The sequence below is a fragment of the Plectropomus leopardus genome, chromosome 6 (genome assembly GCF_026936395.1).
Source record: "Plectropomus leopardus strain MGB_pleo_1.0 chromosome 6, ASM2693639v1, whole genome shotgun sequence".
NCBI lineage: Eukaryota > Metazoa > Chordata > Actinopteri > Perciformes > Serranidae > Plectropomus > Plectropomus leopardus.
Window position 1 is genome coordinate 32,086,993 of NC_142181.1, and position 14,901 is coordinate 32,101,893.

A 14,901-nucleotide genomic window follows, 5' to 3' on the forward strand; every position below is an offset into this window, starting at 1 on the left:
GGCTCTGCTCGATACTTTGATGAATGCCTCCGTCTCTGCTCTCCCCTCCGGCCCTCCTCGCTCCTGCCAACGCCCCTCTGCACCTCCACTTCAGTTATCAGGTTAGCTGAGGAAACATCAAAGCATGGAGCCTGCTAATATCCAAATTTAAAGATTAGAGTGTCAGGTATGATCATGCATAATGTGATGTCCAATATAAGAAAACCAGGAGGAGGATGTGAGGCACGCTGGCGGCACAGCATCCTGTTGCAGTCCTGCTTAATCAATTCTCAATTTGCTCTTAGTTTTTTTTCTCCTCCTCCCAGTCACTTTATATTCTCCTTCTTTTCCTTCACTTTCTCTTTTTTCTCCACCTTACCTCCTTTTTCTCTCCTTAAAGTCATCCCTCCTGCACGTCTATCTTTCATTTCCTTTTCAGTTTCTTATTTTTGTTTTAATTACATTCCTTTCTTCATTTATCCTTTCATCTCTCCTCTCCTCTCCATCATCTTCCTTCATTTTTTGAGTCTTCTTGCCTGCCCTTCTTGCCCTCCTGATGATGTGAGCTCAACATTGTGTTTCTCTCTGTATAAATCTGGACTTGCTGCTGTCCTAAACACTTGGAGTTGGACAAGAGTGACTTGCTTTGACAGACAGTTGTCTTCAGCTAATCCTGACATTTGCATTAGCGTCTGCTCCTCCACTACACAAATATGTTGTCAGTTAGACAGTAACAGTCTAAAAAATAAAATTTATATAATTGTTTATATTTACCATTTGTATGTCGTGATCCTCATCAGCAAGAGTCAGTGGCAAAACAACAATAAACATTTTATTTGTACAGGGGAACATCTTCATCGCCAGCAGAGCCAGTTAGTAAATCAAGCTTTTGCCAAATCCACTCAGAAAAACAGCGAAAACAAAAAACGGTCTTTTGCCTCTTAGAAACTCTGCGAGTGCATCCTCTTTTCCTTGTTTGATTGTTGCTAGCACATCTATTACTGATTTAACTTCTGTTATTGCTGTGTTTAGCTTTCTTTAGCATTCTGCTGATGCTAAAGTTAGAACTTGTTGCTGCAAGAGCTGCCATTACAGTTTTGAAAGCAGCGGCCTGCATGCAACCTGTGACGCAGTCCCTGATCGGCCAGACTGGATTTTGTGCTCTAAAAAATGTTTGGGGTGTCAGAGAGTCCAGACTGATGCAGAGAGTGAAACAGAATGTTAAAGTTATACCTTTGAAACCTCATCAACATCACTTTTCTTGTGCTGCTTTCAGATGCCTTTGCAAGAATTTAAACCTTCAAAATTTAAGCGAATTGGTTTGCTTTCTTTCTAAAACAACAAAACACTGAAACAACTTTGCAAGAAATGCTTCACACATTGCAAGAAATAAGTAGATTTGAAAAACTACAGGTAAAAAAGGGAAAAATGCCCCAAAAAAGTATATTTCTAATCGTCATAATTATATGGACAATAAGTTACATTTAAAATTGATATATATATATATATATATATATATATATATATATATATATATATATATATATATATATATATATATATATATAAAACATTTTTTGATCATTTTTGTGGTCATTTCTTTCTCAAGTTGCTCATTGCCCTTTCCCCATGTTTTTGAAAGAAATCAAGTCAATTTGGTGTTGGTTGTTTAGGTTTCAAAGTGTTAACAGGGTGGTCTCATCACCTGGTCCTTCTCCCCTTCTTCATGTCTCCTTGAAATGCTTAATTTCTTCTCCTTCGTCTTCTCTCTTTGCTTTCCTCTCCTCTAGTATCCTCTGTTGTCTCCTTTCCTTCTTTTCTGATCGTCTTTCATTTCCTTTTCTCACTGCTTGCACCTTTCCTCTCCTCTCCATCCCAGGTATCTCTCCTTGATTTTCATCCCCCCTTTCTTCTCTCTCGTGTTAGATTACCCTAAAACTTCAAATAAAAGCAGAGTCCCAATTAAACGCCCAGTTCCTTTTATTAGCTGGGTGTGGCGAGTTCATTGGATCCTCTCCTCTCCTCTCCTCTCCTCTCCTCTCCTCTCCTCTCCAATCCTCTCCTCTACATTTGTACTCTTGACGTATGTCCTTCATCTCTTCTTCTCTCTCCTCTCCTCTAAAACCATCCATCCATCCGCGCCCCCGAGGAGAAAACGCGCTCCTCGGCACCCCGCCCGGCTGCGCACTGTGTGTGATGAGGGACCGCGGGGAGGGTGAGCGCGAGAGCGTGTGTATGCGTGCAGTTTGTTGAGTGTGTCGAGGAGAGAGAGAGAGAGAGAGAGAGAGAGAGAGAGAGAGAGAGAGAGAGAGAGAGAGAGAGAGAGAGAGAGAGAGAGAGAGAGAGAGAGAGAGAGGAGCAGCGGGCACGGGGCGGCGGAGCGCAGTACCGAGGACAGTTTTGTCTCCCACTCTTTCACACTAACATCCCATACTATGCTTATTGCTTCTCGTGGCTGGTACTAGGACACGAGGTAAGAGACATTTCCTTGTGCTCTGTTAGTATCTGCTGTACCGTAAGGCGTACAAGCCTGTACGCGCGCTAGCTGTGCGCACTTCGCCCCATGCGGGCATCTCTGTGGCCGTGGACGACCATGTGGAGCTGCTCCGTGGTGCCAAAAGCTAAGAGTCTCCCTGGAAGTGTTGTTGTTGTTTTTATATGTCCTCTCATAAAGATGTGCCATGTTAATATCTGCTCTGACAGCCAATCGCTCTAATCATCGGGATATTTTTTTAAATTGTTTTTACCATCCCCGCTCGACATAATCAGGATCATGTTTCCGCGTCCAGCCCCTGAAGCATCTCTGTGTCCTATATTCCCCTGAAGTTTTGTCGGAGCGTGAGTGAAATGCTAAGGATGTTGCGGTGATTTTTTGTGAGGCTGCATGAAGCCTCCTGGCCGGCGCTTTCAGCCGAAGTGGCTCCCGTTTTAATGAGCGTTACTGCCCCGCGCGGCCCCACAGGGGGTCCGCGGGGAGTGTGGAGCTGTTTTGTTTCATATCAACAACAACTCTTAACGTTTGTGCTGCTTTGATTATTGCAGAGAATCAAAACAGGCATTTTTTGCTGCTGAGAAAATCAAACGTCTCCTACATGTGAAATCTTTTCTAGCTGTTGTTGCTCGGTTGGTGAGACAACGTGAGGTTGTAGTAAATCTCTGATGACACTGCGCCTCCTGGCAGCAGCGAGCAGCAGCGTCAAGTCAGCAGAGAAAAATATGCCACTTCTGGTAGGACTGTCAAAATAAAAGCATATATATATTTTAAATTTATATTAAATATGTAAAAATAGCCAAGGTAATTTCGCATGAACATGGCCAGAAAAGTCATGTTTTATGTGACATTAAATATTTAGTAAAAACTGTCCCTATCCCTAAAGAATATTTGTTGGTTCATGTTCTCTTATTTATTAATTTGTTGGTTATTGTAACACTAGTCTTAAATCTCATTCCAATTGGCATTTTAAAAAAGTCTTCAAAAGTCTCTAAATCTAACAGTATTATTATAATTTTAGATGTTTTGCAACATGCGGAGTATTGCAACAATAAATATTGCAATCTCTAAGATTTTTTCAAAGGGAAAACTTTGTCACTATCTGCTTTTACCTAATAAAATGAATATTTCATGCTGTTCATCTCATTTCAGTTATTTTAATTGCCACAAAATTAATCAAGTGGACTTAAAAGCAGTGGATTTGTATTGTTTTTATAGGTTGTGAATATATATATAAAACATTGATAACTGGAATATTTTATACCATGCAAAATATCACAATATATTGTATCAAATTTTTCCCTTACACTTAGCTTTGGTCAAATGTTGGCACTATTTTAGATTGTATTTGAACATGATTCTTCCTCACTTGTTGCAAAAAAAAAAAGAAATACATTAATTAGTTTCTGGTTATATTTTACTGCTAGAAAACAATGTATAGGTTGCATCTATAGAAGGGTGTGACCGTTTATTTAAAAAAAAATCATGTAGCCCCTTTTATTTTAGCTTTTATTTTGAAAACTACTTCTCTAATTTTCCGGTTCCTCATATAATTTTCTGTCTGTTTCTTGGCGCAGCAGAGTGCTTTTCGGTTTGGTTGTATGTTTTTCCACCTTAGCGTCGCCGCGCTATACAGTTCATCATGCTGGGATCTCTTCCTCCTCCTCCTCCTCCTCCTCCTCCTCCTCCTCCTCCTCCTTCTCCTCCTCTACCAAACTCAATTTTATATTTCACTAATTTAACCAGCTGCGCGATTTCTGCGATACAGCTATGTAAAGGTATAATTACGCACAGCATATGAAGGGAAAAAATAGCCTTACAGAAAACTGTCTCCTCATACATGCGTGCATGGAATAACGCTTATTACGCCTTTTATTTATATCAGAATGTGGGTTCTTTATGGCCATTCTTGTGCTTTTTATTTGTGATTTCAGCTCTGTAAGCTCGGGGCAGATCCAGAGGGGATGCACAGCACTTAATGCAAAATAGTTTATGCATTCAGTCTGAAGTCTGGCAATAGTTTTAATGAGTAGGTCGATTTTAGGATCAGGGCTGCAGCATGCAGCCTGGAGAGTAAGAAAGAGGAGAAGTGGGGATCCTCCTCCTGTGCACAGAGGCTGCAGCGGGGCTTCCCTGGGCTTTTCCTTGCTCTCTTGTCTCCTCTGCAGTTTTTCCAGGGCTTCCCTGGTTTTCCCTGCACCATCCTCCATTTATCTCCTTGTCAGCAGGTGCAACTCCCCTCCCTTTATCCACCCATCCATTCCTGAATGAAAAAGGCTGTAGGATACAGATGCAGCAGCAGGATAAGAAACATTCAAGATCCTGCATGTTTAGGGATGAAGTATAAGGCTATTATTTGCGCCCGAGGGAATGTTTTGGGAATATTTATGTTTGAACACAGGGATGATTAGACTTTCTGTCTTTTTATTTTTGCTCACACATCCATTTGCCCAACTTCACCAACACGTCTTCTGAGCAGAATCCAAGTGCTTTACCTCCTATATTGGCTGATGGATTATTCATCAACGCTCCTCCTTCCTCTGTCTCCTTCTCTCTGCATCTCCTCTTCCTCTCCTCCATTATCTCCAATCTTTGTTTTACTCTTGCTTCCTCCCATCTTCTCTTCCCTCCCCCTCCCCTCTCCTCCCTGCTCCCTCGGCATCTCCTCCCGTCCTCACATCCTCCACATCTTCTCCCCTCTCTGTGCTGTTGCATTTCGCTATAAGGCGTTTAGCAGATTCTCTTGTTACGAGCCCTTTTTTTACACACAAACACACACACAGAGACATATGTCCACTGGGTTTTCTGCATCTTTTAACCTTTATTTACCCAGTGGGTGTTGTGCTGCTCTTTCATCACCGCCCCACCTCACACTCATTCATTTACAAATCACACTTGGGAAAAGCTCCGGCACAACCGCAGCCCTGTACTGCTGCTGTGTTGTTATGCAACATTATACTTTCCAACTCAGCTGTGAAAGTGATAATCTGCAACATTAAAATTTTTTCTGTGCTTATGATTTAGCAGAAAGCCACATGACGAAACCCTTTCCACCTGATGTTATGCTTTCAGTGTGTTTGTATCGAGCAGGAAAAGTGACACAGTGGAAAGCTTTAAAAAAAGATAAATTTCCATCAGCGCAGTTTTGATCGAGAAATGATTTCAGAGAAGTGCAGTTCAGAAACATCAGCCGAGAATGTGTAGCTCCAAAAAACCTAATGCGTGTGTAGATATGTTTACATATATCTATATATGGTCAGTATAGTTTATAGTTTATGTATAATGTTTACATATAACAACAATGTAAATATGTTTACATGGAGTTATAAATGGTATGTATAGTTTACAGTTTATATACAGTTATATGTAGTCTATATAGTTTAAGAAATTTCAATTTATTTAAAAATGGAAGTGAGTCAATTATTTTTCAATAACTGATGGAGAGGGGGCGGGATTTAATACGTTTGCACTTCTTCCTCCTCCTTTACCTGTTAATTCTTTCTTTTCTTTTCTTTTCTTTTTTTACATTTTTTTTAAAAAATAAATTTCATTTCAGTTCAATTCAGTTAATGTGGCTGTTTGAATAATGACTTTCATGTGTTAGAAAGTCAGAGGTGTGATGTTTTTGGAGCGTATTAAAGCGTCTCAGTGACGAGGACAGGATGGATGGTCACATAGTGCTTCTTATCGACAGTCAGTGTTTTAGAGCTGCAACAATTCATCACTTGGTCGATCAGCCAACGTACAGACAATGCATCAGCAACTGAGTGACATTCTGCTGAATTTCTTGGTTTTACATCATAACAAATTGAATATGATTTAGGTTTTGGACTGTTGCTCAGAGAAAACATTTGAAGAAGTCAACTTAGGCTCGAGGTTACTGTAATCACCATTTTTCACTGTTTTCCGATTTAATAATTAATTGGGCATATATAAGGGCTGTACCAGACTTTGAAAGACCTATTTGTAATTACCAGCCACCCAGTGTATCAGAATAGTGGGCAGTATTTCAACCTTTAAATTACCTATTTGTAATTACGAGCCATGGCCTGGAGCTGTTCCTCATTTATACCTGTTGTAAGAATTTCATGATTTAAAAACTGCAGCAATGACGCTCTTTGATAGTGTAATGATAGACACATGTATTTAAAAAAAAAGGGAAAAAAATGTGTTATGTCCTCATAAAAGTATAGCGAAGTTTCCGGACTTTTAATCTTGCCTCATCTCATAACAATAATGCAGAGTGGTAACAATAAGGTGAACTGGTCTCAATCACTTCAGTCTGTTTGCTACAGTGTCCGTACTGTGTGCAATTTACAGTCATCAGATATAAAAAAACGGCAACTCATAACTGACAGCAGAGCAAGAAGACAGCTGGTCAAAACAAGGCTGCTGTCTTCTGATCTTCACGTGTGGCGTTTGTGTATAGTTTACTTTGTAGCTTACGTAGCTCAGTTTTAGCAATACCCCAGTAACAAGGAAACAGTCACATCACGCCATGTGAAAAGTTTATGGCGAAGGGACGGCCCATCCCTGGCAATTCAGCAGTGAATATCCCTGCAGTACAATACATAGACATCTTGGACACAACGTCAAAGGTGTTACTTCTTCACAGTCTCTTGATAGGGTTAGTTCCCCTTTTTTTGAATGTTTTAAACTAAATTATGTCCAGATCTTACAAATTTTACCTTTAAATCTCCCACGGCGGGTCACATATATAACACAGTTAAAACGTCACACCCATCATGCTCATGGTCTAATCCTGCCAGCTGTCCTGTTTATACAGGCACTGTTACAACCTCTGCTGCAGGTGAGACAACTCTGTCCCCCCATTCTGCCATCATACCTTTTATAAAGAATGGCAAAGCAGAATAACTGCATGATATTTCCAGCCTTGAACAGACAGTATTAAAGGGGCTTTAGATTCACGCTGGGTGTGAGTCTGCAACATGAAGATGTGGGGCACTCGTTCTGGACCAAAACATCAGATTTACACTGCAGGGTTACCCCAAAAACATAACAAAGTCAAACAAGTTGCTTGACTTGAAGAATCTCAATTGACTGAGGGGTATCATCTGATGATTCCAGTCTTTAACTTTCAGGGGGAGTCCCTACAAATAGTCTTAAGTTGCAGCCTTACAATGTCTTATCTTAACTAAGTAGTAATTGTGCTTTTATGCATTTGGGATAGTGCTAAAAAACAACCTTTAGTTTTTTTTTTGGGTTTGATCACTTTGCAAGAAATCAATCTGTGTATTTGCACCAAGATTGTTTCTAGGAAATATCCTGATAAATAACAAGCACGCAGGATTAAACACACAACCTCCATGGTGCAGGTATAAACAAGAGACCTTACAGAAAACCCTTTTTTTCCAGAGTTTGCACAAACAAAGCACAGAAAACACACAAAGAGCAACAAACCAAAGAAACAAACATTTGTCTCCTATATCAAAGTGAGCATCTTTCTTTCACCTCAGCGCCTCATTATCCATCTTCCTCCTGTCTCCTAACTCCTCCTCCATCCTCTCCGTCTGATTGCTCACTTGGGAAACATTCAGGGTTGTTTCCATTCCTCTAGCCTCTTTTCACACTTTAATTACACAAATGATGTGGCTGATTGGTGCAGGGCAAATTTGCAGGAGTCTGAGTGTGTCAGATGGCTCATCAAAGCAGAGACAGGGGATTCATTTTTCTTGGGGAGGACAGACAGACAGTCAGTCAGGCAGACAGGCTGATGCTCCGTCGCTTCAGAGATTTATCTGTGAATGTGAAAATGTGGGAGTGCTGTAGTGAGACGCATCGCTCCCTCAAGTTTGGCGGGCATTGTATCAGTGCTTTGTGAGATACTAGCGAGCAGCAAACAAATAAATGAGCAAACAGGCTGATCTTTTCCAATCCCTACACCTCCAGTTTCACCATGCAGGGTAAAATACCACAGAGATTAAGGTTAGGATAGACAGGTAAACAGACCAACAGACAGACATTGCCTCTGGAGCGCTGATGCCCGATAAGTTCTAGGAATTGGACTCTGAGAGGAAGACAGGCAGAAAACAAAGGTGAGAGATCACATAAACACAGCCTTTCAGAGAGGAGATAAATGGAGGATCCCAAGAACAAAAAGACAGAAAAATGATCAAGAGTTGGACTGAAAGGCCAATAGACAGACATGCAGATACACAGCTCTGCAAATTCAGCTATTTCTTCAGACGCCTGGTTTTAAGTCTACTCTCATGCGTTTCAAGCAAAATGTATGTATTTTTCAACATGGACCCTATTTTCCCATGTTTTTGTGTCGAGGTAACGAAGCTGACAGACGCTCTTTAAACTGATCCAGTACTGAGGAGGCTGCAGCGGACTGCATTGGAACAGGCTGCATTGTAACTACTCCAGGCTGGTTGCCACTGTCAATGTACGTCCTCCAAAAGTTCTTGATTTTGCCTCTGACAGGTTCAGATTGATATTATGAGTGTCTGACATGAAATTAAATGTTTATTTTTTGTTTTTCGTTTTGCTTGATCCAGTCTGTTTGTTTAAGTCTTCCTGCAACAAACCTGCAAACTAGAGCAGAAAGTTTCTGGTAATTATCATCGTAAATAACAACCTATTTGCTGCTGGTGATATTGTAAAGGGGTCTACCTGAATTTTTTGTCAGTCAAATCAGATTTGGCTGTTCAATACAAATTTTTGACAGTTTTCCATATAAGTTTTAAACTTTGATATAGTAATGTAGTGAACAAGCTAACTGCTCAAACGGTGGATTTGAAATATGCAACAATATCTTTTGCTGACACTAAATATCAAATAAAGCCAGAGACTGTGTTTATTAAGTTGCTGTTAAGTGTAAATTCACCACTTTAAGGAGAAGGTCTCTCCTCCTTCATGCTGCTTCCTGCATGTCCGCAGCTGCCTGTGTCAAAGAATAGCAAGAAGGTCAAGAGCGCTCATTCCAGATCAAAACATCCCCAAAAGTACACTGCACAGCACACCAACTAGCAAAAAACCCTGTCTGCTCAATTTGAAGCTACTTCAGTTGACCAAGGGGTCTCTATCTGATGATTTAAATCTCTGACTTTCAGGGGATAGCCCTTACTTTTTTTGTTATTTCCAATAAATATCACAATATCATGCATATTTAAAACTGCTCAGGGAAAATGCAAATATAGCGAGGCAAAACGCCAAGTAAGAGTCAACCTGGGGTTAGCTTCTACTTTCACTTTCGCAGGTGAATGTGTTTACAAACAGTAACTGATAATTCTGTATAGTATACCATTAACGCCTGCCCAGGGAGGTGAGAACTGCATACAGTTAGCATTGTTTTTGGTTGAACTATTCCTTTAAAGCACAATTTCACAATCAGTTCAGCTAAGTGATTGTGCAAATCTGCAGTAGAGAATGCAACAGATTCTTCACTCAGAGGAAGACAGACAGGTGAGGACAGAGAGCTGCATCTTTGTATCATTGATAAATTTTGTGTGTGTGTGTGTGTGTGTGTGTGTGTGTGTGTGTGTGTGTGTGTGTGTGTGTGTAGGGGTGTGTGTTGGTTAGAGAATAACTGCTGCCGTGGCCGCCTGCTGAGAGGCTGCAAAATCACGCTGTCATATTATCATATGTGTTTGAAACTGTGTGTTGTAGAGGCACTGAAACACACACACACACTCACACTGATACCAGGGAGAGAGGGATTTTGTATTCTTGTCACTTTGTACAGCAGCATAATGAAATATGGGCTGAACTGAGCTGCACTGTGAGCTCTTGTGTCATTGTTTCTTTATTATTATTATTTTTTTATTTTCAGTGTGTCGGGGTTACATCACCAGCAGAGTGACTTTGGGCTGTTTCCATTGATATCACACTCCTCTCACTCCTGCTGATATCGCGCCAAGGCCTCCTCACCTCCTTTCCTCCTCTCACCTTTACACTGAATCTCAGCCCTCCTCTTTCGCTCTGGCTTTCCCTCCATCTTCCTCTTTAATTCTTTAATTTGCATTGAATAAATTTGTTGTCCTCCCGCTCAGCCTTTCCTCCCCTTTATCACTTATTTGTGTAACCTCACTCGTCCACACTGTCTCTCTCTTTCATCCGGCACAGTGTCTGAATATGAATGAGGATTATAGTGTCAATGCATGGCTTCAGCTTGTTTTATTCTGTCCAGAGAAACAGCTTCCACCAATTTGACACTGTTTTTAAAAGTTTCTGTTTCTAAGAGTGTCCAGTGTGGTTGAGTGGCTAGGTCGCATACCATTTTTCTTCGCCAGCCAAATATCTTTGTCACTTGCCTTTCAATTATCGCTCGCATAACACATCTATGTCGCCTTCGTTTGGAAATAATGATGGCTAGTGCGGTGGCTGCAATAGAAATAAACCTGCTAATGTTTTAAACATCCATCGCCATACTTCGTGGAATGTTATCGTGAGAGGAGAAGTTGCATAACATCATGAGAGAAGACGTATAACAGCTTTTGAGCCACTGTACCTGGGTGTTTAACCTTGGTGTTTTGAGCCAAAACATGATCTTTTCCAACAGTTAACCAAGTGATTTTTGTGCCTAAACCTAACCATACATTCACCACAGCGTTGTCTGTCTGCAGGGACTGTGATTTTTGTCAAAACTTGACTTTGGAGCAATGCGTGTTTGTTTTTGAGATAATGGGCTGTTGGAAAAATGGGCTAATATTAATTAATTAATATTAATTAATTAATTAAACTTTACCAGACCCTAAAAAGTTCAAGGTCATGTTATTTATTTGCCATATGCACAACTACAAAATGTATTTAAAAAAAACAAGAAACAACCTACAATACAAATCTGAATCCATAACAAGACATCAAATAGTGCAGAAGTTAAAATAAATGTATAAAAACAACACCATATAATACCGAAGTGTACAGTAGTGATAAAATTAATAAAGAGCTTGTGCAGTAATGTAGTAAATGCATATGTGTAATAAGAACTGCTAATAGACAGATAAGGACAGGATGTGCAGGTGGTAAAATAAATTTATATGTTAACTGTGATGTTTGCGGCAGTTAAATTCAGATTTTTAATGTGAAGCAGGTCCTAACTTCATGATTAAACACAGTTATATAAGTGCTCTTCAAGCAGCAAAAATGCGTAAATAAGACAGCTAAAAAATGTAATCACCAAATCAGTCCTTCTTTGTTCTGTTGTGGTTTGTGGGGAATCTACTAATTGCAGAGATTCCACTGAAATAAACTGAACTTTTCCGTCACAAATGTCCTTTTGTGACTCTGTCCTCATTCTCCCTCTGCTCTGGCCTGAGTGTTTGTGCTTCACTCTACCTGTTATTATGTGTGCTTGAGGGATTGTGACTTTATTAGCATGCATCTGTGTGCTCGATCTCTAACCTGTGTGTTAATGTGCATATGCAGTATGGTTTTTTTTTTTTGCCTTTTAAAGGCCCAGAGGACTCCAAAGGGAGAGAGACTGCTGGAGGAGTTTACAGCTAACACCACAATCAGCTGCAGGCATTTTACAACCATTTCTTCCATCTCTTCTCTCCTTTCATCCCTCCATCCTCACAACCTCACTTCAGGTTTTTTTTACTTATTCACCCTGTGGCTCTCTCAACCTCCCGTCTCAGTCTCTCATCTTTTTTCCATTTCTTATTCACTTGCATCCTCCTGACTATTATCATTCCTCCTAAAAAAAGATGGCTTTCTTATCCTTTGTGTAATCTTTACTTCCTTCTCATCCTCTTCCCTTTCTATCAGCTGTTGTTCCTCTCTCATCCACATACTTCTGCTCCATCCAGTTGCAAACTAAATTCACTTTTTCTCATTTTATTTATTTACTCCTTTCTCTTCCTCCTATCCTTATCATTTTCTTTCTTTCTAAATGTCACCTTTATTTCTCCTTTCTACAAAAGTCCTGTCTTTCTTCCTTAATATCTTCTTTTTTCTTCTTTTTTCCTCATTAATCCCTCCCTCCTCTCATCCTCCTTTGTAATTCAGTTGCTCGTCTTCTTTACGTCATCTCTTGCTACTCTAACAGCGCTCTTATTTCTTTTCATTATTTTATGTCTTTCCCCTCAAACTCTGCTCCCACACTCCACTCCTCTGCCCGTCAGTTGTCACCTGAGGGTGTAATCAGAAGTGTTGGTGCCGTGTGGAGGACACTTGAGAGCTCTTGTGTAGGCAGGTGCACTGTAGGTTGGATCAGCTCTGAGTGGACTGTAGGTTTGGAGAGGGCTGATTTTGGGACACTCAGTGGTGTTAATTTAATGACATTGCAGAGATAGAGGTGCCCACTCAACGACACTATCTTTTATATCTCCCCCTGTTCTTCCTGCTCTGAGCCAAAGGTTTAATATCCTATTCTATCTCTTTAATCACCACAGATATTGGCCTCAATGTAATTTTTTCTTTAAAACAACAGTTTTGGTGGCACAGTTGAAGCTGGAGATGCTGCAGATGTCTCGATAAAAAAAACACCTAGTTTTTGTGCAACAGTTGCTGCTGGAAATGCCACCAACGTCTTGCTAAAAAAAAATACTTTCTGTGGTTAGCTGGTCTTGAAAAGTGGTCTGCGGCTGAGCAGCAGTCCCACCTACAAATGTAACCTATCCATGGTTTGTGGACATACATTTTGCCGTTTTCTTCTGGTGGCTCGGCTTGATCACCATAGTCTGTAGGATTCTTTGTCTGGGAACCGTAAATCAACAAAATTCTTTTAAAAACCATCCAATAGCTGTTGAGATATTTGAGTCTGGACCAAAGTGATGGAATGATTGACCAGCTGAGTCAGATGTTGCTGTTCTTTAAGCTGAGCGGCATGGCAAAAAAAAAATTAGAAACATTTTGTTTTAGATAAAGAACATTTTTGAGTCTTACTCTTAGGGGTCAACTGTTCTAGTACAGTTAACTTAGTGTAATATGCTTCATCGAAGTGCTCCTATTTTCTCATAGGATTCATCAACAAATAAGAAGACTGCACCACAACATGTGGGAGTCGAGCAACAGAAATGAAAACACGTTTAATGTGTGTGACACATAGACGAGCAACACAGTGAAAACAAAAAAGCAAAATAAAGAAAGAATTGTGTTGGTCATTGTGACAGTAAAATTTATTCCAGGACTGGGGACTGGGGGTCCTGACAAAATCAAAACTAGAAGTTCACATACTGTTGAGTCTTACCATCTGACCACACAAATATCATCATACAGGAGCATTATCCAGTGCATCAGCATACCAGATAAGCTCTCATGGGCACAGCGACATTACAGAGGCCTTTTTTCATTTGAAACATTTGTTCAAAATCATAATAAAAATGGGCGATTCTGAGCAGAAAATTCAGGTTTTAGATTCAAGAGCCTCCCACTCATCTCCCTCTCTGTCTGACTGACAGATTCAATATCTGCCTAGTCATCCTTTACTCCGCCTCCTCCGCTGTCCTTCATTCTTTTCCTGTCTCCCCTCACACATCATCCAGCCTCGAGCCACTCTGCTCCTAAAACCCTTCACTTTGCCTATGCATGTGACTGACAGGCAGTAAACGTGTCCACTCGTGCATCTCCCATGTCTCTTCAGGGATCAAGTGAAGGAGAGAGAGAGAGTTATTAGTGGTTAGTGATGTCATATGCCACCACACAACCTCAGTCTCTCCTCTAACGGAGCGCTGAGCTGATGTTCATCCTTCATCCGTTAACATGCACAGATCTGCATGTCGTTAAGGATCACTGCAAGGGCTCTTGAGATGGTTTCTGTTTGCAGAAACTCAGTTTGAGTGTTAAAATTTGAGGATATATCTTGGCTACATCTTATGTTCACTCCTGGACTCCTTTGTCGTGTCTCAAAAATTGTCTTCCGTATAAAAAAAAAAAAAAAAAATCTGCTGATTTATTTCATACCTGAGATGAGCCACTAAAGTTAAGTACGATTTGAGATTAAAAAAAACCAGTTGTGATCCAGTTTTGTTCTGTCAGCTACAAGTCCTCATGCTACATCGAGAACATTTCTGAAGTGGAGCATTTGGCCCACCCAGTTTTGTTGATTTGCTCATTTTTCCTCAATAATTTTGAATTTACCACAAGCATGTAAGCAGGATATGTCATTTTAATGGTTACTTTTTTGGTTTATTTTTATTATTATTTTTTTTTTATTGTTGTTTTTCCTGCTTTGTTGTGCTGTAGCCTACAAAATTAGCGCTATAGTTATGTCACGGCTCCTTCAAAAATTTTCTTAGCCTCTGTAAGCTTCAGAAACACATCTCAGGCAGTTAAAAGAATTGTCTATAGTGACCGTGATCAGCCCGGGCATCGGCCTGGTGGAGATCTACACTCTGAGTGCACTTTTCTTGTCTGAGTTTTTTTTTAGACATTACTGTAGCCCCTTTTAAAGACATTTTCACTAGTGTAAAGTGTTGACGTCACTGAAATTCATCATAACTGTCTGAACTCACGTTGACCACAGC

The 14,901-nt window shown here is 40.3% G+C and overlaps 1 protein-coding gene across 4 annotated transcripts in view; it reads left to right on the forward strand.

The window, feature by feature from the left end:
• The window catches only part of slc8a2b (solute carrier family 8 member 2b), a 264,636-nt gene that overhangs the window by 21,358 nt on the left and 228,377 nt on the right, over positions 1 to 14,901 (forward strand). For 2 of the 4 annotated variants that reach the window (XM_088079256.1, XM_088079254.1), the window contains exon 1: positions 2,216 to 2,452. The gene's annotated coding sequence lies outside the window, so the exon portion shown is untranslated. Of the gene's footprint in view, positions 1 to 2,215; positions 2,453 to 8,767; positions 8,880 to 14,901 lie in introns of those variants that run through there. The other 2 variants (XM_088079257.1, XM_088079255.1) reach the window with 2 other exon arrangements.